General features: G+C 38.3%; 1 non-coding gene and 1 pseudogene across 1 annotated transcript; both read right to left on the reverse strand.

The window, feature by feature from the left end:
- Positions 1-15,368: 15,368 nt before the first annotated feature.
- On the reverse strand, positions 15,369-15,479 carry LOC113241900 (U6 spliceosomal RNA). Its single transcript, XR_003311744.1, has one exon. It is a non-coding gene; the product is annotated as a U6 spliceosomal RNA (small nuclear RNA).
- A 5,594-nt stretch (positions 15,480-21,073) lies between these two features.
- On the reverse strand, positions 21,074-21,673 carry LOC113241843 (ADP-ribosylation factor 1-like; annotated as a pseudogene).
- Between the last annotated feature and the right edge of the window lie 1,484 nt (positions 21,674-23,157).

Genomic DNA, 23,157 nt, shown 5'->3' on the forward strand with positions numbered 1-23,157 from the left:
CTATGAGCTTGATGTAAAGACAAGTTTTCCATGGGTTTGCTGGCAGCACAATTCAATAGCTTTCTGCCATCAATTATCTATCATTAATTTAATCCATTTATGATTCATAAATGCATAGATTGCAAGTTTACACAGTCTTGTACCTTCATTTATTTGGGCCATCTATGTATATATGATTTCACTGTAAAATTAACTCACTTCATATGAAAATCCATTTCTAATAAATTAAGTTTTTTTTCTTTTAACCTGAAAATGGTCAAGACCAGGAGTTAAAAAACTAGAGCCATGGGCCAAATCCAGCTACTATCTGATTAAAAAAAAAACAAAAAGACTTATATTCATCCCTTTACATATTATCTATGGCTGCTTTGATGTTACAAGGGTAAAGTCAAGTATTTGTGGCAGAGAATATATGACCTGCAATGCTGAGAATATTTACCATCGGGACATTTGTAGAGAAAGTTTTCTAACCCCTGCTCAAGACTAATGAAATTTGCCCTGTGTGTATTCATAACAACACTTTTCTCAGGAAGCTGCTATGGAAATATCACTAAATAAGGAAAAGGGAAATTATTTTCCTCAAATATGATCCTTGCACTGTTGGTTAGGAAGAAAAGAGATTTTGTCTGTTTCGTTTATTGCTCTATCCCCATTTCATAGTAGTAGATCAATAAATATTGGTTGAATGGGTGAGTACATGGATGGATTATAGTTTAATGTCTTTAGTAATTAACCAAACACAAGCAATCTACATTAGATTCCTATTTCTATAGCTATAGTGATTCTATGACTATCATAGAAGACTACAAATTGATCACAAACTAAGTATCCTAACATATATTAATAATATTTTGTACATAACTCTTTCATATATCACTTATTAAATACTAACTTGCTTATAACGAAGAACAGCTGAGGTTAGGTATCCACTTCCTTGTTTGTGTTTCTGGTGAAAAGCTGATTTTCTGAAACATTACGTGCATCTCTAATCATGAAGAAAAGTATCTAAGTCTATTTTTTGTAGCCCATTTTGTGAATTGTAAAGGAGAGTTTATGAATTGATTACCATTCTTTCTGCTTGATAGACATTACAGTTAATAAAGTTGGTGGTTGTTTTAAGATCCATGAGATTTTATGTGTAAATATATATATATACACACATATATATATATATATATATATATATATATATATATACACACACACACACACACACACACACACATATATAAAGTATCTCATATAAGCACAAAGAGCAATTGCTTATTTGGCTCTGACAGTTCAGAGATTAAGACCAATTCAAGGATCTGAATCCTAGAACTTGGGTAGCTTACTTCATTCAAAGTAGCAATTCTGAATTTTCATTAGGAGCTTTCCTACAAAGTTAGTTATCAAGAGAATAGCTTCATTTCCTGTGAAGTTTTTTTTTTTTAATCTCCACAATGAAAAATTTTTGGAAACATTATTTCACATATTTTGTCCAATTTACCTTTGTTTCAGTCTAGTCATTCTGCACTTCCTGTGAGAATTCCTCAGTTTATTTTCAGTGAAATATGAGGCACATATTCAGTGCTTCCCTGATGAAACTTGCATTTAATTCATGGGTCAGTTCACCATCTTGAGCCAGAAGAGCCTATGGTAAATCTTCACATGGATGTGTCTTCAATGTTTGCAGTATGTTTAATAGATGTCACTCAAATCTTACCCTGTAGGTGGTCTGTGATTGGCTTGGTTGTGACAGCTTTTGATCAACTTGTTGACAACTTAACCCTTACTTAACTGGCTTGTCTCTTTTAGGAGAGATTTCTGTGTTTTTAAAACTCTTTTCAGTGCCTATTAATTTACAACCAGGTAGTGTTATAGACCTCAATATTTACCCTGTGTGAAGTTCGCAGTTCTAATGTATATATTATAGAATGGGGAGACTAAAAGTACCCAGGTTTTAAAGATTTGTGACATTAGACTAGTCATTTGACCCCTTTAGTCTCGGTTGCCTCACCTGTAAAGTAGGGTGTAACAACAGTAACAACCTTACACAGTGAAAGGATAAAAATAAGTTAATACAAGTAGAAAAAGTCACTTGGCACATTTCTTGGCACATAGAACTCACTTGATAAGTGTTAGTTATTATTATTACTAAGCTACCCAGATATTTACTGTCTGTATACAAACAAGGATCTTTGTCCTCTCATCCAAAACATACCTCAATTATTTCTGCAAGTTCTCAAGGATTTCTCTTAAGTCATCACAACCAGGTCTGATTGTCTGGCAGCTATATTCAGTACACAGTATCCACCTTGATGTGTTCTGTTTCCTACTTTTTTTATTTATATATTTTTAAAGCTTTATTTATTTGAGAGAGAGAGAGCACAGAGGGAGAGGGAGAAGCAGACTCCCTGCTGAGCAGGAAGCCTGACTCGGGGCTCAATCCCAGGCCCTGGGATCATGACCTGAGCTGAAGGCAGATGCTTAACCCACCCAGATGCCCTTATTTCCTACTTTTTTAATCCACTGCTAGAAAAGCCTCCTAGAGAAATTCACTGATGACACTAACTTCCATGGACATGTCTATGTCCATGTCAAGCATTGTCATCTCAGGAGACTCCCACAGAATGAAATCCACAAGGTGCCCATGTACTGTTGGGTTCTATGCTGGGTACTCTGTGGAGGGAGATCAATTCTGAGATACATTTTTTATTGTAATTCCAGTATAGTTAAAATACAGTGTTGTATTAGTTTCATGTGTATGATACAGTGATTCAACAGTTCTATACATTACTCAGTGCTCATTATGGTAAGTGTACTCTTTAATCCCCATCACCCATTTTCACCCATCCCCCCACCCACCTCCCCTCTGGTAACCATCAATGTGTTCTCTATAGTTAAGAGTCTGTTTCTTGGTTTATCTATTTCTCTTTTTTTCCTTCACTCATTTGTTTTGTTTATTTTTTTAAGTTTTTATTTAAATTCCAGTTAGTTAACATACAGTGTAATATTAGTTTCAGGTGTACAATACAGTGATTCAGTACCTCCATACATCCCCCAGTGCTCATCACAACAAGTGTGCTCCTTAATCCCCATCACCTATTTAAACTTCCCACCCACTTATCTTCTGGTAACCACCAGTTTGTTCTCTAGAGTTAAGAGTCTGTTTCTTGGTTTGCCTCTCTCTGTTCCCCCACCTTTGCTCATTTGTTTTGTTTCTTAAATTCCACATATGAATATGGTATTTGTCTTTTTCTGACTTATTTCACTTAGCATTATACTCTCTAGCTCCAGCCATGTCATTGCAAATGGCACGATTTCATTCTTTTTGATGGCTGAGTAATACTCCACTGTATATCTACACCACTTCTTCTTTATCCATTCATCAGTCAGTGGATACATGGGCTGTTCCCATAATTTGGCTACTGTTGTTAATGCTGCTATAAACATCAGGTGCATGTATCCCTTTGAATCAGTATTTTTGTATCCTTTGGGTAAGTACTTAGTAGTGGAATTGCTGGATTGTAGGGTAGTTCTTTTTTTTTTCTTTTTAAGATTTTATTTATTTGACAGTGAAAGAGAGAGAGCACAGGCTGGCAGAGAGCCAGAGGGAGAGGGAGAAGCAGGCTCCATGATGAGCAGAGAGCCCAGTGTGAAGCTCAATCCTAGGACCCTGGGATCATGTCCTGAGCCAAAGGCACATGCTTAACTGACTGAGCCACTGAGGTGCCTCTGAATTGATATGCATCTTTTCCACTTATTGTTTACAAATATTTTGAGGAGCCTGGGTGGCTCGGTCAGTTAAGTGTCTGACTCTTGGTTTCACCTCAGGTCATGATCTTGCCATTGTGAGATCAAGCCCCAAGTTGGGCTCCATCCTGAGCACAGAATCTGCTTCAGATTTTCTCCCTCCTCCTCAGCTCCTCCCCACACTCACTTATGCTCTCTCTCTCTAAAATACACAAAATATTTACAAAACATATCTTTTTACCACATATGTAAAATGTTTGTAAATAATACAAAGTATTGTTTCATATTTTTTTTAAAGATTTTATTTATTTATTCGACAGAAATAGAGACAGCCGGCAAGAGAGGGAACACAAGCAGGGGGAGTGGGAGAGGAAGAAGCAGGCTCCCAGCAGAGGAGCCTGATGTGGGGCTTGATCCCAGAACGCCGGGATCACGCCCTGAGCCGAAGGCAGACGCTTAACTGCTGTGCCACCCAGGCGCCCCTCATATTTTTTAAATGCACAAAAATGTCATACATTACATATTACTTTGTGCATTTTTAAAAGGGTTTATCCAGGTTAAAGTATAGATAGATAGATGATGTACAGATAGATAAATAGATCTACTTCATTCTTTTTAACTGTAATCAACTGTGGATAATATTTATGTCACTGTCTCCTTGTAGAAGATTTAAAACCATTAGGTATTAATTTCTGAAATTATATGTAAATTTAATGCAATTATTATTAAGATCCCAAAAGATTTATTTTGGGAAATTTATGGAATGATTTTAAACTTATATGATTATATATGCTCTAAAATTGCCAATAAAAATAAAAAGAGAGGTGAGAATAATTTCCTTAATACATACAAGAACATAATATAGAGTATTATGAAATAGGTTTTGGTAAAGAAATAGAAAAATGTATCACTAGAACATACTAAGAGTACAGAGATGTATATTAGTATGTATGATATTTTAATATATGACAGTTGTAGGTAGTTCAATTCTGTCAGAAAAGAATTGTGTAACAGTCCTGGTACAATTGGCAATCCATCTGAGAGATAAAGGTAGTGGGTTTTCATCTTATATGCCCAAATAAACTCCAGTTACATATGTAATTAATCCATAAAATCTTGTAAGAAAATAAATGAAATTAATTGTATAATTTGGGATTCATGAAAACTTCTTAACCAAGACTGGAAACCCAAAGGCTATGAAACAAAACATAAACATATTTGACAATACAATTAGAAATTTTGGTTGCAGAAACACAACAAACAAAATTAATAGGCAAATGAGAGATAAACAAATAAAACACTAGAATAGGGGCGCCTGTGTGGCTCAGTCAGTTAAGTGTCCGACTCTTGATTTCAGCTCAGGTCATGATCTTGGGGTCCTGAGATTGAGCCCCGTGTCAGGCTCCACACTGAGCAGGGAGTCTGCTTGAGGATTCTCTCTCTTCCCCTCCCTCTCCCCCCACTCACTCTTTCTCTCTCTCTATCAAATAAATCTCTAGAAAAATAAATAAAACACTGTAATATACAGAAAACTCTTACAAAGTGATATGGAAAAGAATATACAAAAGGAAAATGGTTAAAAAATGATTAATAGACACTTCACAAGAGAACAAATCCAATGGCCAACACATACATGAAGACATGATCAAATTTTACTTGTAGTTACGAAATCTAAATCAAAGTAACAAATATCATTTTGTATCCTTTAAGTGGATAATATTAGAAAGATTACCCATTGATAGTAGAGATGTGAAACGTTACAAATGTTTTATTTTTTAAAAAGTTTTTTTTTTTTATTAGAGAGAGTGCACACAAGGGGGTGAGGGACAGAGGGAGAAGCAGACTCCCTGCTGAGCAGAGAGCCTGACGTGGGGCTCAGTCCCAGGACTCCGGGACTACGACCTGAGCCGAAGACAGACACCCTACCAACTGAGCCACCCAGGCACCCCATTCTGATGATTTATATATATACTTGCATTTATATTTGCTTTTATATATACTTACATTTATATTATTTATATACCTCCTTTTACTCAATCCCACTAGTGTATAAGGGCATAAGTAATAGGGTGTTCCTTTTTAGCACTGGTCACAAAAAAACCTGAAACCAAAGTAAATGCCCATTAGTATGAGAATGATCAAATAAAGCATAATATATCCATATGATGTGATAGTTTATAGTCAGTAAAAACACTGAAATAAAGCTGTTCTGGTTATACCTCCTCACATGAATCTCTCATCAGCCTTTCTCCCTCTTCTACCATTTACAAAGCAAAAACATATACATGGAGATAAACTGGTATGTATGTGTTGGGAGGCAGGCAGAGATGTTCTATAGTAGCAGCAACTAAACTCAAATCTGGACTGAGGATGTGAAATCTCACTTGTTGGAACCAAAATGGATATTGTCTGTTCAAGTGTGGTCCCTTGGAGGTTGTTGTATCCAAGGAGTTTCAATTATTAGGCATAACTGTGGGAATCCCATCAAATATTGTTAGCAGCGATCACACAGGAATCAAGAATCTAGTTTTCGAGGAAAAGGTGTTCAGGGTTTCCATAACCCATGGGGAATTGGAGTGTCAGAACATATGGTAGGAATAGAGACTGGATTAGTTAGGTAAGGATAAGTGCAAGTTACCTCTAGGTGTACCCAGAATTGTTGAGGGTTCCTTCTGGGCATATAGTTGATGGCATAGAATGGTGAAACAAATTTCAAATTCTGCCTGTTACTTGGGCGTAGATTTCTGATGTTTCCCATAAGGACAGATTGATTTCAGGAGAGCCTCAATTGAGACTGTCTGGGGAAGGCACCTAAAACAATCAGATTAAAATAATATGTGAGTAGGTTGAAGTTGAGCAAAGCAGAGGAGAAAATTAACTAGATACAAAGAAGTAGAGTGAATTGATGACCTTCTTCAGTACTAGTGAACAGCTTCCAACAGTAGGCCTGACTCTGCATTTAAAGCATATTTGTATTTAGGAGTTTTTAATTTTGGGGGAACATTGTATGCATTTTCACTTTAGCATGTTTGTGTTCAACTTCCTTTATAGTATATGGTTAACAAGGCTTCTGGACTAGTCAATATCCCCATAATTTTATGTTGTGAAAACTAGTACAGTTTTATAAATCAATAACCAACCAATTCACAAGGTTATTATGGTTTTCTCATTGCCCTAAGGAACCTAAGTATACTGTGTCAATTACATACTTCAAATCTTGGACAGACTGTCACATAAAAAGTATTTAAGATAATTAACTTATGGGAAAATATTCAACTTCGACAGTAATCAAATAACAAAGCACAAAAATTAAAATAATCATTGCATTACCCTTTTCATCTCTTACGCTTTTTCTGTCTCCTTCTTTTACACCAGCTGTATCTGCTTTTGTCTGGCTGCTAACAAAAATGGGCACTTGTAACATACAAAATACCAGGTTCTAGGAATATAATGTCACTCAAGGGAACTTACGTGCTGCTGGCTTTATATTCCTGATACCTAAATTTTCTTGATGTTGGCCTGGCACTGAAATGCTTTGGAAAAGGGAAACACATGAGAGATAGGAAGTTAGATTATTTCAACTTTTGAGGTAGTACTCAAGCACTTACACATTTCCAGAGGAGATTAGTTATAGATGCTGAAGAAGGAAACACATCTCTACACATGCCCTCTGTCTGAGATCTACAGGAATAAGAAATTTGGAAGTGCAAACATTTTCAACTTTAATTTCTTTGAACTTTTAATTTGAGGAGGTTTCATTTTTGTTCTTTAATTTCTCTCTGGGAAAGAAATAATTGAGGGGGGTTCAGAGTATTCAAATTTGGGGCATCCTTCATGTTGTAATTATTTGGGCTAATTGCATAATCTCTGGCGAGTTATATTAAACAATGCAGATAGGCATAATTTGAAATGGAAAATAGAATAAAGATAAAATATTCTGCCTAGGGTACAATGTAGCCTTGAAGTTAATTTTATTAATGTCTTATTCTGACCCACTTTGTAGTCTTCTGAGGGCAAAAATTTGAACTGTCTTCACAGCTGGTTCCAGAAAGATACGTAAAACAGAAGTAGTTGATACTAGAGATGCAGGAGTAGGGCTACCTCATCAGGGTTGGAGAAGTACTGCCCTGATATATTACTAGTTTACTTTCCCAAGGGGAATGGCCATACCATATGCCTCATTACTAAGCTCAATGGGTTAAGACAGTGGTTTTCATCCCTAGCTGCACATTAGAATTATCTGGGGAGTGTTTAAAATGCTTAAACTTTATCCTAGAGCAATTAAATCAGAGTCTCCGGGGTTGGGGGTCTAGTATTATTAAGAAGCCCCTGGGTATTTCCAGTATGGATTTGTCTTGGGTTGAGTTACCCAGGGAACACACTCGATGACAGAGATTTGCGTATGAGGAAGTTTATTGGTAAGTACTCTCAGCAACAATTACATGTAAGACAGTAAAGAAGGATTAGGCAGAGGAAGTTGAACTTTAGCTGCTGTAACAAAGGTCTCTGCCATAGTCAATGTCACAGGGAGGTCTGGATCTGGAGTGGCCCTCTATATTTGTCTCAAATTGAGGCACAGTAGCTGAATACCTTTATACCCTTACATCTACCCAACTTTGGATTTGGGTTGCCCTCAGGGAATGAGTATAACCTTGGGAATGAAAGTTCCTTCCCACTGGAAGGAATTACCAGGAGATACTCAGGTCTAAGCTGTCAGCAGCCAGTACTACACATGTAGTCAGATTCCAGAGCCCATAGCACTTCCCAGAATGATGCAGTACTGGAGTTAACCTTTCTGACTCTATTCTAAAACCCATAGCCCAGGCCTCCGCAGCATAGTAAAAGATATGTGTCTGACTGGTGAAGACAGGGAGGTCCCGTCCCAATACCCAGTGGGACTATGTTAATCAATAATGGAGTCACAGGGAAAAAGTCAATCATTGTGCGCATGTCTGTCCCTCCTTCTCTCTTACCTTAAATATGGATGCCCTTAGAAAGTATGTACTTTGCTTGCTATCTACCATGTGATAATACAAGCCTACTGTAAGAGTTGGTCCACATCCCGCAAACACTATCCATCTTTTGTACATGCATATGACTGGCTATATAAGTTCATATCAGGAAGAGGACATTCTGCACTACATCTTTAACTGCATTTGAGTTGCTATAGTGTGACTCCAACCATATTTTCATTCTTTTAATGTTTCCCAATTGTTTATAAGCTAGAAAGGTAGAGAAAAGAAACTAGTCTTCCCCAAATTGTTTCCTCAAAAATTTTAAGTAAATAAAACATACAGAAAGAATTAAAATTTTAGTGAATGAATAATCAAGACAATTTGAGATAGAGTAAAGATAAAGTAAGGAAAATTTCTGCCAATGATGAAGAAAGAAGACATAAAATGTGTAGAAATTAGATTTTTTTAAAAAGAATTTATTTCAGACAGCATGCGAAAGAGAGAACACGATCAGGGGGAGGGGTAGAGGGAGAAGCAGACTCCCTGCTGAGCAGGACCCTGGGATCAAGACCTCAGCTGAAGGCAGATACTTTACCGACTGTGCCACCCAGGTGGCATAACCACAGAAATGGAAATAGAGAGGGGAGGGAGAGAATGCTGTGTCATTTATATGCTTACAAATTATAAAATCTAACTGAAGTGGATAATTTTCTCAGAATATATGTGACTAAAAATTCTCAAAAGGTAGATAATACTAATATATCAATAACTGTGGAAGAAAGTTTATAGACATTTAAAAAAACCCTGAAACCAAAAAGTTCTAGAATAAACAGTTTTATGGGTGATTCATTTGTGCTTTGCTCTATAAATTATTTGAAATCATAGAAAAGTACATAAAATTTCTCAATTTGTTTTCAAATTATACAGGCTTGATACTAAATCCTTTTAAAATAAGCACAAAAACTAAAGACCACTTTTAAAGATTTTATTTATTCATTAGAGAGAGCATGAGAGAGCGAGAGTGCACACACAGGGGGAGGAGCAGAGGGAAAGGGACGGGCAAGCTCCCTTCTGAGCGCAGAGCCCAACACAGGGCTCAACCAAGGACCCTGAGATCATGACCTGAGTCAAAACCAAGAGTCGGATGCTCAACCGAGTCACGCAGGTGCCCTTACTACAGACCACTTTTAAAGTAGAATCCTAAGTAGAAAACTAGAAAGTACAAATGTATTACTAATAAGATTGATAATATGTGATTCTTAAAAAGCCAGCATCATACTGAAACCATAGAGGTGTTTACATTAACATAAGGATCAATATAACAAAATCTTCTATCAGTTCTAATATTTAGTACTATTCTATAGATCTTGGTCATGGCAGAAAGATGGAATAGAAAAAAAAGAGATGAATTGTAAGAGATCATATAACTAGTGAAGCTAAGATAACCAATTAAAATTATAATACTATAAGAATTAGTAGAAATGATGAAAGCTCAAGGAAGTCATGTCATACACCTAAATACATAACTATCACAGGGATATATCTATATCTGTTTGGGATATATGTATATATATATTGGGATATATATATATATATATATATATATTAGAGATAAAACATACAGAGATACAGATTATATATCTATAAATATAGGCACACACATATACACATATGTACACATCCATCCATCTATCCATCTTTCTATTCCTTTGGATGCAACTTAGTTCTGTGGTCATGCTTAACTGCTTAACTGGAACAACGTAATCTCACTGTGGGCTTAAAAAAGGAGAAGGTGGATTTTAATGGACAGCTAACAGCTTCAACACATGTGATTATATAATATTATATATATATATGCATATATATATATATGAGAGATTGGTAATATGTGTGGGCAATAATCTTTTTATTGAAAGTATAAGAAATCTTATTCAGAGTAATTACAAAAACATTAGAAATGAACTAAAAGCACACATTTATTTTATTTCTCTAAAAGAAGCATATAAGTGGATATAAATAGCTTATTACTCTGGGGAAATGAATAAAGTAGATGTATTAATTATCTCCAATTTAATTCATTGCTTTAATAACAATCCAGCTGAAAATCCCTTATATTTCTTTTAATTTGACAAAATGGTTCTAAAATCTATTTGGAAAAAAAAGATATTTATAGAAAAGAAAATTAATAAAGTGGCACTCAGTCTACAAGATATTAAGGAATACAGCATAGTTTACAGTAGTCAAAATGTTATAAAAAATGTGATATTTGTACAAGAATTGACAGGGTCATCAAACAGAACATACAGACAAGCAACTAATATTTGATATCTCAAATTTATCTGCATTTGTCTATTCCTTATCTTGCTATATATCTATACTGGTTAGGCCCTTATGATGTGCTAATTAGTTACTCTAGTCATCAATTTATATGTGATATTACAGTTGGTTAGGGTGTGGTAGCAAATGGACCCAGGCATATAATAGCTCAAAAGATAGTTTGTATCTTGTTTCTATAATAAGTCTTATGTAGAGATTCCAGTTTACTGGTTGCTCTAGTCTGTATGAGTCATTTATAAAGTGGCCGAGGCTGACAGAGGTTCTGCCTTTTTCAAAATATGACATAAATGGCTTCCAAGCTTCCCATGATTACCACCTACACACATTAGCCAGAGGCAGAAAGAGCATGGTGGAGGTTTAGGTGGGCCACATGTGGAAGTTTCATGTATCACTTCCATACCTGTTACTCTGGAGACAACTTAGTCTCATGGCCCTGCCTAACTGGATGAGCAGCTGCAAAAACTAACGTAACTATGGGCTTAAAGAAGGGGAGGGTGGATTTTGTTGGGAGGCTAATAGCTTCTGCTACACACATTATCTCCCTTTTAATCCACATATAACATTACACTCCAGGACTACTATTATTCCCATTTTATATGCAAGGAACTAAAGTACAAAGAATTTAGGGATCATGTCCACAGTCATATGACTATTGAATGGTTGGCCTAGTAATCCAATCCAGTTTACCAATTCCAGAGTCTATGCACATCGCTGTTACCACTGCTACAACTGCTACTGTAACCACTACCACCTCCACTACTGCTACACACACACACACACACACACACACACACACACACACGCACATGTGTGCATAAAGTAAGTTTATGAGAAATGTATTAAAAATCATAAAGAATTAAGGCCTAGTCAATAATTAAATGAACTGTTTGAAGACATAAATATAGATAATTCTTGTACTTTGGAACAAAATCAAGTAGATCAAATAATTTAATGTAGAAAATCAAATCATTTAAAACTAAAAGGACAGAAGCGCCTGGCTGGCTCAGTCGGTGGAGCATGTGACGCTCAATCTCAGAGTTTAGGTTTGAGCCCCATGTTGGGTGTAGAGATTACTTAAAAATAAAATATTTAAAAATAAAAAATAAATAAAAGGACATATTAGTGACTATTGATCAGCTCTCTGGAATTTTATTTTTTTATTTATATTTTTAAAAGTTTTTCTTTTAATTCCAGTTAGTTTACATACAGTGTAATATTAGTTTCAGGTGTATAATACAGTGATTGAACACTTCCATACACCACCCAGTGCTCATCACAAGTGCCTCCTTAATCCCTATCACCTAGTTTTTTTTTAAGGTTTTATTTATTTATTTGACACAGAGACAGCCAGTGAGAGAGAGACAAGCAGGGGGAGTGGGAGAGGAAGAAGCAGGCTCCCAGCAGAGGAGCCTGACGTGGGACTCGATCCCAGAACGCCGGGATCACGCCCTGAGCCGAAGGCAGATGCTTAACGACCGTGCCACCCAGGCGCCCCCCCATCACCTATTTAACCCATCTCCCTTCCCCACTACCCCCCAGTAACCATCAGATTGGTCTCTATAAGTAAAAGTCTCTTTCTTGCTTTGACTCTCTCTGTCCCTCTCACCTTTTGCCTTTGCTTGTTTTGTTTCTTAAATTCCATGTATGAGTGAAATAATATAGTAGTCTTTCTCTGACTGACTTATTTCACTTAGCATAATACTCTCTAGCTCCAGCCATGTCATTGCAAATGGCAAGATCTCATTCTTTTTGATGGCTGAGTAATAGTCCTGTGTGTGTGTGTGTGTGTGTGTGTGTGTGTGTGTACCAGATCTTCTTTATCCATTCATTGATCATTGGACACTTGGGCTGCTTCCATGCCTTGGCTATTGTAAATAATGCTGCAATAAACATAGGGGTGCATATATCTTTTCAAATTAGTATTTTCTTATTCTTTGGGTAAATATCCACTAATGCAGTTGCTGGGTGGTAAGGCAGTTCTATTTTTAACTTTTGAGGAACTTCCATACTGTTTTCCAGAGTGGCTATACCAGTTTGCATACCCACTAACAGTGCACCAGTGTTTCTTTCTTTCTTTCTTTCTTTCTTTCTTTCTTTCTTTCTTTCTTTCTTTCTTTCTTTCTTTCTTTCTTTCTTTCTTTCATTTTTAAGTAGGCTCCATGCCTATGTGGAACTTGAACTCATGACCCTGAGATCAAGAGTCGCATGCTCTACTGACTGAAAAAGCCAGGCACCCCAAGTGTTCTTTCTCCACATCCTTGCCGACACCTGTTGTATCTTGTGTTGTTGGTTTTACCTATTCTGACAGGTGTGAGATGATACCCATTATAGTTTTGATTTGTATTTCCCTGATGATAAGTGATGATGAGCATCTTTTCATGTATCTATGGCCATCTGACTATCTTCTTTGGAGAATTGTCTGTTTATGTTTTCTGCCCAGTTTTTAATTGGGTTGTTTTTTTGGTGTTGAATTTTTGTAAGTTCTTTGCATATTTTGGATACTAACCCTATATCAGATATGTCATTTGCAAATATCTTCTCCCATTCAGTAGTTGCCTTTTAGTTTTGTTGATTGTTTCCTTTGCTTTGCAGAAGCTTTTTATCTTGATGAGGTCCCAGTAGTTTATTTTTGCTTGTGTTTCCCTTGCCTCAGGAGACACGTCTAGAGGAAAGTTGCTATAGCTAATGTCAAAGAAGTTACTACCTGTCTGCCCTTCTAGGATTTTTATGGTTTTAAATCTCACATTTAGGTCTTTAATCCATTTTGAATTTATTTTTTCGTAAGGTGTAAGAAAGTGGTCCAGTTTCATTCTTTGGCATGTAGCTGTCAGTTTTCCCAACACCATTTCTTTTTTTTTTAATAAAAATTTTTTATTTGTTATGTTAGTCACCATACAGTACACCATTTCTTGAAGAGACTATTTCCCATTGGGTATTCTTTCTTATTTTGTTGATTAATTGGCCATATAATCGTGGGTTTATTTCTGGCTTTTCTATTCTGTTCCATTGATCTGTGAGTCTGTTTTTGTGCCAGTACCACATACTCTTTTGATTACTACAGCTTTGTAATATACCTTGAAGTCCAGAATTGTGATGCCTCCAGCTTTGCTTTTCTTTTTCAAGATAGCTTTGGCTATTTATGGTCTTTTGTGATTCCATACAAACTTTAGGATTGTTTTAGTTCTGTGACAAATGCTGTTGGTATTTTGATAGAGATTCCTTTAAATGTGTAGATTGCTTTGGGTAATATAAACATGTTAACAATATTATTCTTCCAATCCACGAGCATGGAATATCTTTCTCTTTCTTCATGTCAGTTTCAGTTTCTTTCATCAGCGTTTCATAGTTTTCAGAGTACAGGTCTAGCACCTCTTTGGTTAGGTGTATTCTTAGGTATCTTGTTATAGCTGTCTTGAATTTTAAAATGTAATATGAAGTATAATTTTAAATATAATATATAATAAGTGGCAGAGGGAAAGTTTGTTCTTTTTGACTTTTAATTAAATTTCAGTTACTTTTTGATGAATTCTGCAGAGGTGTCAAATAGGCAGTTGAATATATGAGTCAGGAGTTCTATAGGAAAGTTAGGGGCTGACAGAAATACAGATTTAGGAGTAAATTTATAAATGTAAATTTATGAGTTATATATATGTATATATAACATATACCTTTATAAATAAACTGTTTAGAATATGGCACTACATAACTTTACCAAGAATTAATGTGTCAATAGGAAAGAGAAGATGGTCTGTAAATATCATTGAATGTAAGGAGACCTAACACACTGCTGATGAGAATTCAAAATTTACAGTTTTTCTTTAGAGCTCTTTTTCAGTATGAATTAAAAAGTCTTATAGTCCATATTTATTGGGGCACCTGGGTGGCTCAGTCACTTAAACGTCTGCCTTTGGCTCAGGTCATGATCTCGGGGTCCTGGGATCGAGCCCTATGTCAGGCTCCCTGCTCAGCCAGGAGCCTGTTTCTCCCCTCTGCCCCTCCCCTGCTTGTGCTCTCTCTCTCAAATAAATAAATGAAATCTTTAAAAAAAAAAAAAAAGAAAAGAAAAACTTCCATATTTATTGATGCATTAAACCAAATTCTTTAAATATTCCCAAAAGACATATACACTGAAACAGTCAAATATTTATATATAAAGATGTATTTTGTGGCATGATGTATAAAAGAGAAAATAAGAACAATCCTAAAATCCCAGAAACTGGGGAATAGTCATAGAATATGAAATATTTAGCATCAGTGAAATTTTTTCAATTTAAATTTTAGAAAACATACACTGCAATATTAGTTTCTGGAGCAGAATTTAGTGATTCATCACTTATGTACAAAAATATGGACTGCTTCACGAATTTGTGTGTCATCCTTGCACAGGGGCCATGCTAATCTTCTCTGTGTTGTTCCAGTTTTAGTATATGTATGTGCTGCCAAAGAGAGCACTGGCCACAATGAAATTTTAATTAGTATTTCACAAATATTTAAAGATATGGAAAAATAAAGCAGAAAAAACAAAGCTCAACTTCAAGAAACTGATCATGTAGTAGGGATACAGGCACATGAACAAATGATTAGTTTAATGATTAAGGTCAGAGCAGAAGTGTCTACAAAATGCAGAAGAAACAAAAGAGTAAATGTTTAAATACGTCTAGTGTGAGGGTGTCTGAAGGTAGTCATAAAAACAGGTGAAGATGAAGGAAGGGAGGCAGGCGGGCAAATCATACGGTGCATGAAGTATCATACAAAGATCTAGAATTTATCACAAGGTCAGTGGGGTGTGGGGTTAGTGAAACATTTTCAGTAGGGACATGACAAGTCAGATTTAAATATAACCCTAACATCTCTACACATTGCAAGAAAATAAATATTTCTTGAGAAAATTAGACATAAAATCAAATATCCAATTTGACATATTCTTGCTTTACTCTTGCCTCTTCTCCTACAATACACTGTGTTCTCTCCTAGCCGTCTCACCTGCTTCCTGTCCCCTCCAGGATTTCTGCAATAATGTCTATTATCAGGAGCAGAACTATGTTGTATAGTGTTCTCCAAGTAAGGCTATTGTGAGGCCCATGCATGGATGGATGTTGGCCCTATAATGTGGCACTACCCTCTGGGTGCAAGACTGAAACTAACTCCTGCCACGGTCTAAGTTCATATGCCCAGAACTAAGGCAGTAGTAGTAAGTAACGCCTGAGAGAACGAGATGGATTGAAGAAATACATGTATATAGAAGGTGGAATGGATTGGATGGCCAGTAGACTGAGAATCAAGGAGGTAAATTTAGTTCTGGACCTATTCTACCGAACAGTATTTAGAGCAGTGGTTTCCAAACTTGGCTGCACATTGAAATCAGTGGTGGAGCTTTGCAACAATACATATTCTAGAACATCACTCCTGAATTTTCTGATTCAGTACTCCTGGGGTGTGAAACAGGTATCAGCATTTTAAGTAAGCTCCAATGGTGATCAGAATGCATAACCCGAATTGCAACTTTTGCTGTAGAATACTGCTCAATTCAGAGTTAGTGGAGTATTAACTAGCACATAAATGGATACAGAAAAAATGTCTTGGTTATGGTCCCATGGCTCCTGTTGTTGCGAGTGTATTTAGTAGAAATCTGAATATTCCCTTCCATTGCTATTCTGAGCAGATGTTCATTCCTCATTCATGAGAAATTAGGGTTTGAATATCCTGCACCTGTTGCCAAATCTTACCAATGGCAGATTCTCAACTTCTTTCTCTATACATCTATTAATCCAGTTCATAATGATTTCTTTTATGTTTAGCATGTGCTTTTTCTGGCACAGAAAGATGTCCTCTATATAAGCCTAACTTCCACATACACAAATGATTCTATTAGTTACTCAGCAGATGTCCAAGACAATGGTTTTCCACAGGAGAACTGTATCCTGAAGATTAAACCATTTTGCCTTGAAAAGTGGCCAAAATTTTATTCTAAGTTACTAAAAACCCTGTAATGAAGCTGTAGGTATAGTGCACACAGTGTGACTTAGATCACTGACTGTGGAGAATATCGGGTAAAAAAAACAAACAAACATACATTGATCTATTGATACTGTTCCCAAAAGTGGTGCTTCACCATATGAAAGATGTTATCGCTTTAGATAGGTTGAACTGTTAAATTTGCTCTTCCCAGACTTTTTAGTAGATCTCTACTTACTTTTGTCAACTGTTCACTGGTTTGGTCACTAGATGTTTTCTTACATGTTACCAACTCTGAGGCTTAAGTAACCTCTTTTTAGGCATTAATTAATGGTGGATACAGAGGTAATTACTGCACTTGTATTTTTAAAAAATAAACTCAATATTAAAACATCTTACCAATAGGGGCGCCTGGGTAGCGCAGTGGTTAAGCAACTGCCTTCGGCTCAGGGCGTGATCCCAGCGTTCTGGGTTCGAGCCCCACATCAGGCTCCTCCACTAAGAGCCTGCTTCTTCCTCTCCCACTCACCCTGCTTGTGTTCCCTCTCTCGCTGGCTGTCTCTCTCTGTCAAATAAATAAATAAAATCTTTAAAACAAAACAAAACAAAAATCTTACCAATAATCTTAAACTATATTGAATGATGATCAAAACCTCGCATGTTGCAATAGCACTGCCAATGCAAAACAGACACCACTGACGTCCTTTCTCTTGTACCTCTTGGTATGTTGCCTTGTAACTATACCCTGGAAGCATGTGCTTTACTACCTTTCTTCATAGTCAGAAATCAGGGGGAGTAAGTTCATCTGGACACTTCTAGATTTCTAACAGTTCTGTTGACAAATGAATTCACAACTGGATTTGAAGGGCATTGTTCTTAAAAGGGTAGCACAAGGGAGATCTTGGTCATGGTGAAATAGTTCTGTATCTCAACTAAGGTGGTGCTTTTACCAATCTACATAATATGATCAAATGACATAGAGCTATATTCACATATCATATCAATATCAGCTCCCTGGTTTTGATACTATATGATGGAGAAGATGTAGCTATTGAGGGAGACTGGGTGAAGAATACCGAGGACCTGTATGTACTATCTTTGCACCTTCCTCTGAATTTATAATTATTTCAAAATAAGTTGAAAAGAAAGCTCCTTGTCAGAGTCATTTTCCATTAGAGACCAACAGCCCCAAGCAGTGTGAGAGCCTGCTTCTTCTAGAACTGATGTTGTCTGCTTTGCCTGCATTTTGGCTACCACATACCAATAAGTCTGTCGCTTCACTCAGTTCTTTGCCTGATATTTTGCTGATGCATAGCCTTCACAATTCAGGCCCAATTTCTGCCTTTAATATTTTTTTTCTTGCTCAGTCCATAATGCCTAACATTGTCTGGCATGTGGCAGGCATTTTGGCTGAATGAATAAAGGAAGGAAAGATGGTCTTATCTATCCTCCTAGAACTCTGAGTTCCTTGAGGGCTAGAACAACAGATTCATCTATATTGGCAAAACATCTAGCACAGTACGCATTCAGTGAATGTTTTAGGAAGTAATAAATGGAATGTTATAAAATCAGCAAGGATTATTGTTATTAACATTTTAAAGGCTCTAACCATCCTCTGCTAAAAGGAAGTTTTCATAATTTCCATCAACCTCACCTTTCTTTTTATGATCTCTCTCTTTTTTTTAATGTAACTGAGGCAACCTATTTTTAGCAAGGTAGTATTCTTTTGTATGTATGCCTATAAAGTGGTAGTTTTCTTTTCTTTTTTTTTTTAAGATTTATTTATTTATTTATTTATTTGACAGAGATAGAGACAGCCAGCGAGAGAGGGAACACAAGCAAGGGGAGTGGGAGAGGAAGAAGCAGGCTCCCAGGGGAGGAGCCTGACGTGGGGCCTGATCCCAGAACGCCAGGATCATGCCCTGAGCCAAAGGCAGACGCTTAACGACTGAGCCACCCAGGCACCCCAAAGTGGTAGTTTTCTAAGATAGAGAATTACATTCAAAGCTGTTCTTGCAAATAACATCCTGCAGAGATTCTAGATGGTTGTGGCACCAGCTCTGCTACTTTTCAAAGTAAATTAGTGAGGCACTTGGGATCCAGGAGAAGACTGCTTGTTAACTGATTGCTGCAAAGATGGGAAAAGTAGGGAGCCCCACCAGAAGACCAATGAGCTGCTGAGGCCTTGGGCCCGTACCTTTCATACCTTCATTACTAGCCCACGCTGGCAGTGTTTGAATCTTCAAGAAAGCAGCCTCTGTGCTTTGGTGGGAAGCAACAGGTAAAAAAAGAGACAGACATGGCAAGTATCTGATGCAAGTTATACCCTAATTTTCTAGACATTTCTTATTTTTTCTCTCGTTCTGAGAATATTAGACAAGACCCCTTGGGTGCAAGTGACAGAAAACCTAACACAAACAGGCTTTAAAAATGGAGAATTTGTTAGCTTATGTAAAAAAGTCCTGAGTGAGACTTGAACTAGGAGCCGAAACACTGATATCCTGGCCTGGTGTGTCTCCACTCTTAGCTCTGCCCTCACCTGTGTTGTCTTCATTATCCAGCTTTATCCAGTGACCTGCTGAATCTGCCCAAATTCAAGTATAGTAGTAAAGAGAGTGTATGTATTCCCAATAAATTCAGTACAGATCCAAGGATTCACTCTAATTGGACCAGCTGAGGTCACATGTTCACTCATTAACTCATCCCTGTGGCTAAGGGTATTCCATGAATCAATCGACCAGGCCTGGGTCTTGCACTCCAACCTATTGGAGTCAGTTCAGTTCCAACCGAATGAAAGAACACAAAGAAAAGTATCAACTCCAGAAGATATTGTGGGCACCATTACTAGAAGGAAGAGGTAAGAGACGCTGGCGAGTCAACACTATAAACATCAAGTAAATGCAGTACGCTTTGTTCTGGAGTCGACTGCTTAGAGTTTGAGTGTGCTGCTTCTGCTTTTGAGCTATTGCTTCTACCATCCCTCCTCATGTCATCCTTTTTTTTTTTTTTTAAGATTTTGTGTATTTATTTGACAGAGAAAGAGAACACAAGCAAGGGGAACGGCAGGCAGAGGGAGAAGCAGGCTCCCCACTGAGCAGCGAGCCCAAAGTGGGGCTGGATCCCAGGACCCTGGGATCATGACCTGAGCCGAAGGCAGACGCTTAACTGACTGAGCCACCCAGGCACCCCTTCTTCTTTTTTTCAAATAGTTAAGAGATTTTATTCTAGTACCTATAATTACAGTGCTTGTTTTTCAAAATGAAAACTGAAAACAAGTATCCAAAGCAGTTGATTACTAATCGTGCATTGAAATCAGTAAGAGGTTCCACGACACCAAATAAACCAGTTCTGAGGATTTCCCCAAGATAAAGTTTAACAGCTCCAGCTTCTTTAGTGTTTATCAATATGCAGAAGAAAACAGTAGAGGTCGTCCTTTCAAGGGCAAGTCTGACCCTTGCAGGCTGAGGGTGTGAAAGCACATATAGACGGCAGGGCTGGGGTAGGGCCTGAGGCTGGAGGGTGCCTGGCCCGCCTGCTGGCACTGGTGCTGGTCAGACCCCGGGCAGCCAGGAGCAAGCCACAGTGACCACACGGACCGAAGGGAAGGACAGGGTCCCTCCGAGGGGTCGGTGAGCGGTGGCCACAGCCCCAGCCTGTCTCCTGGGCAGTTGTGTAAGCACAAGAACAAGCACAAACGCTAGGGGATGCGGGATGACCCAAGACAGAGCGAATCACAGGGACCCTCTCGTGACCATGCAGAATGGACCGCGGCTGGTTGTGCCCCGTCTCATGTTCCCCACGAGAACGGACCACTGGTGGACTAGACTCTGGCCTCCGCTGCAGAACCATTCTGTGTGTTCAAGTGTTCTCCTTGTCTTGTAATTTCGGGTTAAAAACCAGCCACCAAAACAGATCTCAACACAGATGAGACGCCCGAGGAGGAGTGCCAGGCTGGTCCGACACAGCACCTCCTGGAGGCTCCGTGTGCCTAAAATCCCTCTCAGTATTGAACAGTGGGTTGATTCAAAAAAGCTGAGTAGTACTGCTTAGGAGTACCAGAAACGGCCTCATCGAGAACAGAACTATTTACATTAAATAAAAGCTCGGCTACAGGCTGCGTCTGCACATCGACAGCCTGGTGAGGCCCGCTGTGACCAACCATGGAGACAGCTTTTGGCACTCACACCACAGGAGAGTAAAGCAGGGGGGAAGAGGGGAGGCAGGGGCGGGGGGGGGGGCTCCCTCTGGTTGCGGAGCTGATTGGACAGCAGTCCCTCATAGAGCCCGGCCCCACCGGTGGCGTAGGTGGCCTGAATATACCAGTTCCTGTGGACAGGGACTGCGGCCCCAGCTTGTCCGTGATCTCAGCCGCGTTCATGGCGCTGGGGAGGGCCTGCTCTCTGTCATTGCTGTCAACCACGAAGATGAGACCTTGTGTGTTCTGGAAGCACTGGCACCACAGAGGCCGGATCTTGTCCTGGCTGCCCACATCCCACATGGTGAAGCTGATGTTCTTGTCCTCCACGGTTTCCACAGAGAAGCCTATGGTGGGAACGGTGGTCACGATCTCCCCCAGCTTCAGTTTGTACAGGATGGTGGTCTTCCCCGCAGCATCCAGGCACACCATGAGCATACACATTTCTTTTTTTGCCAAAAAGGCCCTTAAAGAGGTTGGCGAAGATATTTCCCATGCTGTAGATGGGTGGGGGCAACACTGGCCAGGGAAGCCCTCCGTGGCCACAGCGAGGTGACTGCTCCGAGCCAGGCGCTGGTTTAGCTCCCACCCTTCCTCATGTCTTCTTGTCAAAATACTCTCTGTCCTTCAAGAGACTGTCCAGTTTAAATGTTACTTTCTTTGTCAGTCCTTCCCTCAATCCTTGGCCAAATGAATTTCTCTTATTGTCTGTGTTTCTAAAGTACTTTGAACCTCTGCTCTAGCACCCAGTATTGTCTGCATCTGTATCTTTATTTCCCTAGGTGACCAGCTTTTCGAAGTTAGGTACTGAATCTGTTACAGCTTTGCACTGCCCAGAGTGCCAGTGACTTTGCCATACCCACAATATACTCTTGCTGAATTATTGACTTGAAATTAATTTGAATAATTGATCTTTTCCCCCCCATCTCAGCATGCTATATCAGTGGTCTGTTTTCACTCCTGCAAAACTGCTCTGGGGCATGCATTTATTTTTGAAGTTTTCCCACTTTTTCTCCAACTTCAATAAAGAAATAAATTTATACTTATTTTTATTCAAAATCATCCTTCAGTTGCTAGTTTGTCTACACTGAGATTGGGTTTGAGTAAATTTCTGATTGTCTTGAGACTGGAGGGCCTTGATCCTCCCTTCCCATCACTTATATCCTTCATAGATTTTGTATCAGAAACCAAATCTATTATGCGTGGTATGGCTTTAAGCTATATAATCAGCCAGAATTAATAACAATTATTACAGGGTCTTTCTATTGCAAATTGAATTCAGCATTTTATAATTCACCAACAAAATCTGATTGACATGAGAACTCTTCTGACCTTTTAGAGGAGTTGACATTTAAAATGGATATATAATGGGTGCCTGGGTGTCTCAATTAGTTAAGCCTCCTCCTCTTTTTTTTTTTTTAAGATTTTTTATTTATTTATTTGACAGAGAGATATAGCGAGAGAGGGAGCACAAGCACGGGGGAGCTGGAGAGGGAGAAGCAGGATCCCCGCTGAGCAGAGAGTCCGATGTGGGGCTCAATCCCAGGACCCTGGGATCATGACCTGAGCTGAAGGCAGACACTTAATGACTGAGCCACCCAGGTGCCCCAGTTAAGCCTCCTACTCTTGCTTTTGGCTCAGGTTGTGATCTCAGGGTTGTGAGATTGAGCTCCACATCAGGCTCTGAGCTCAGCATGGAGTTGGCTTGAGATTCTCTCTCTGCCCCTCCTACTGTACCTCTCTCCCTGCTTGTGCATGCTCTCTCTCTAAAGTAAATAAATAAATCTTTAAACTAAAAAATATAATAAAAAAATAAAATGGATAAATGACGATACATCTTCTCTGCTAGTGGGGCTGCAAAGACCAGTGGTTAATCCTATACAAGTGAGATCAATAGGACGAAAATGGGAAAATATTCAGTATAATAGAGCTTTACTGAGCACATACTGTGGCTCTATGCCCTTTGCTTTGTATGGATGA

This window comes from Ursus arctos, chromosome X (genome assembly GCF_023065955.2).
Source record: "Ursus arctos isolate Adak ecotype North America chromosome X, UrsArc2.0, whole genome shotgun sequence".
NCBI classification, from domain to species: Eukaryota; Metazoa; Chordata; class Mammalia; order Carnivora; family Ursidae; genus Ursus; species Ursus arctos.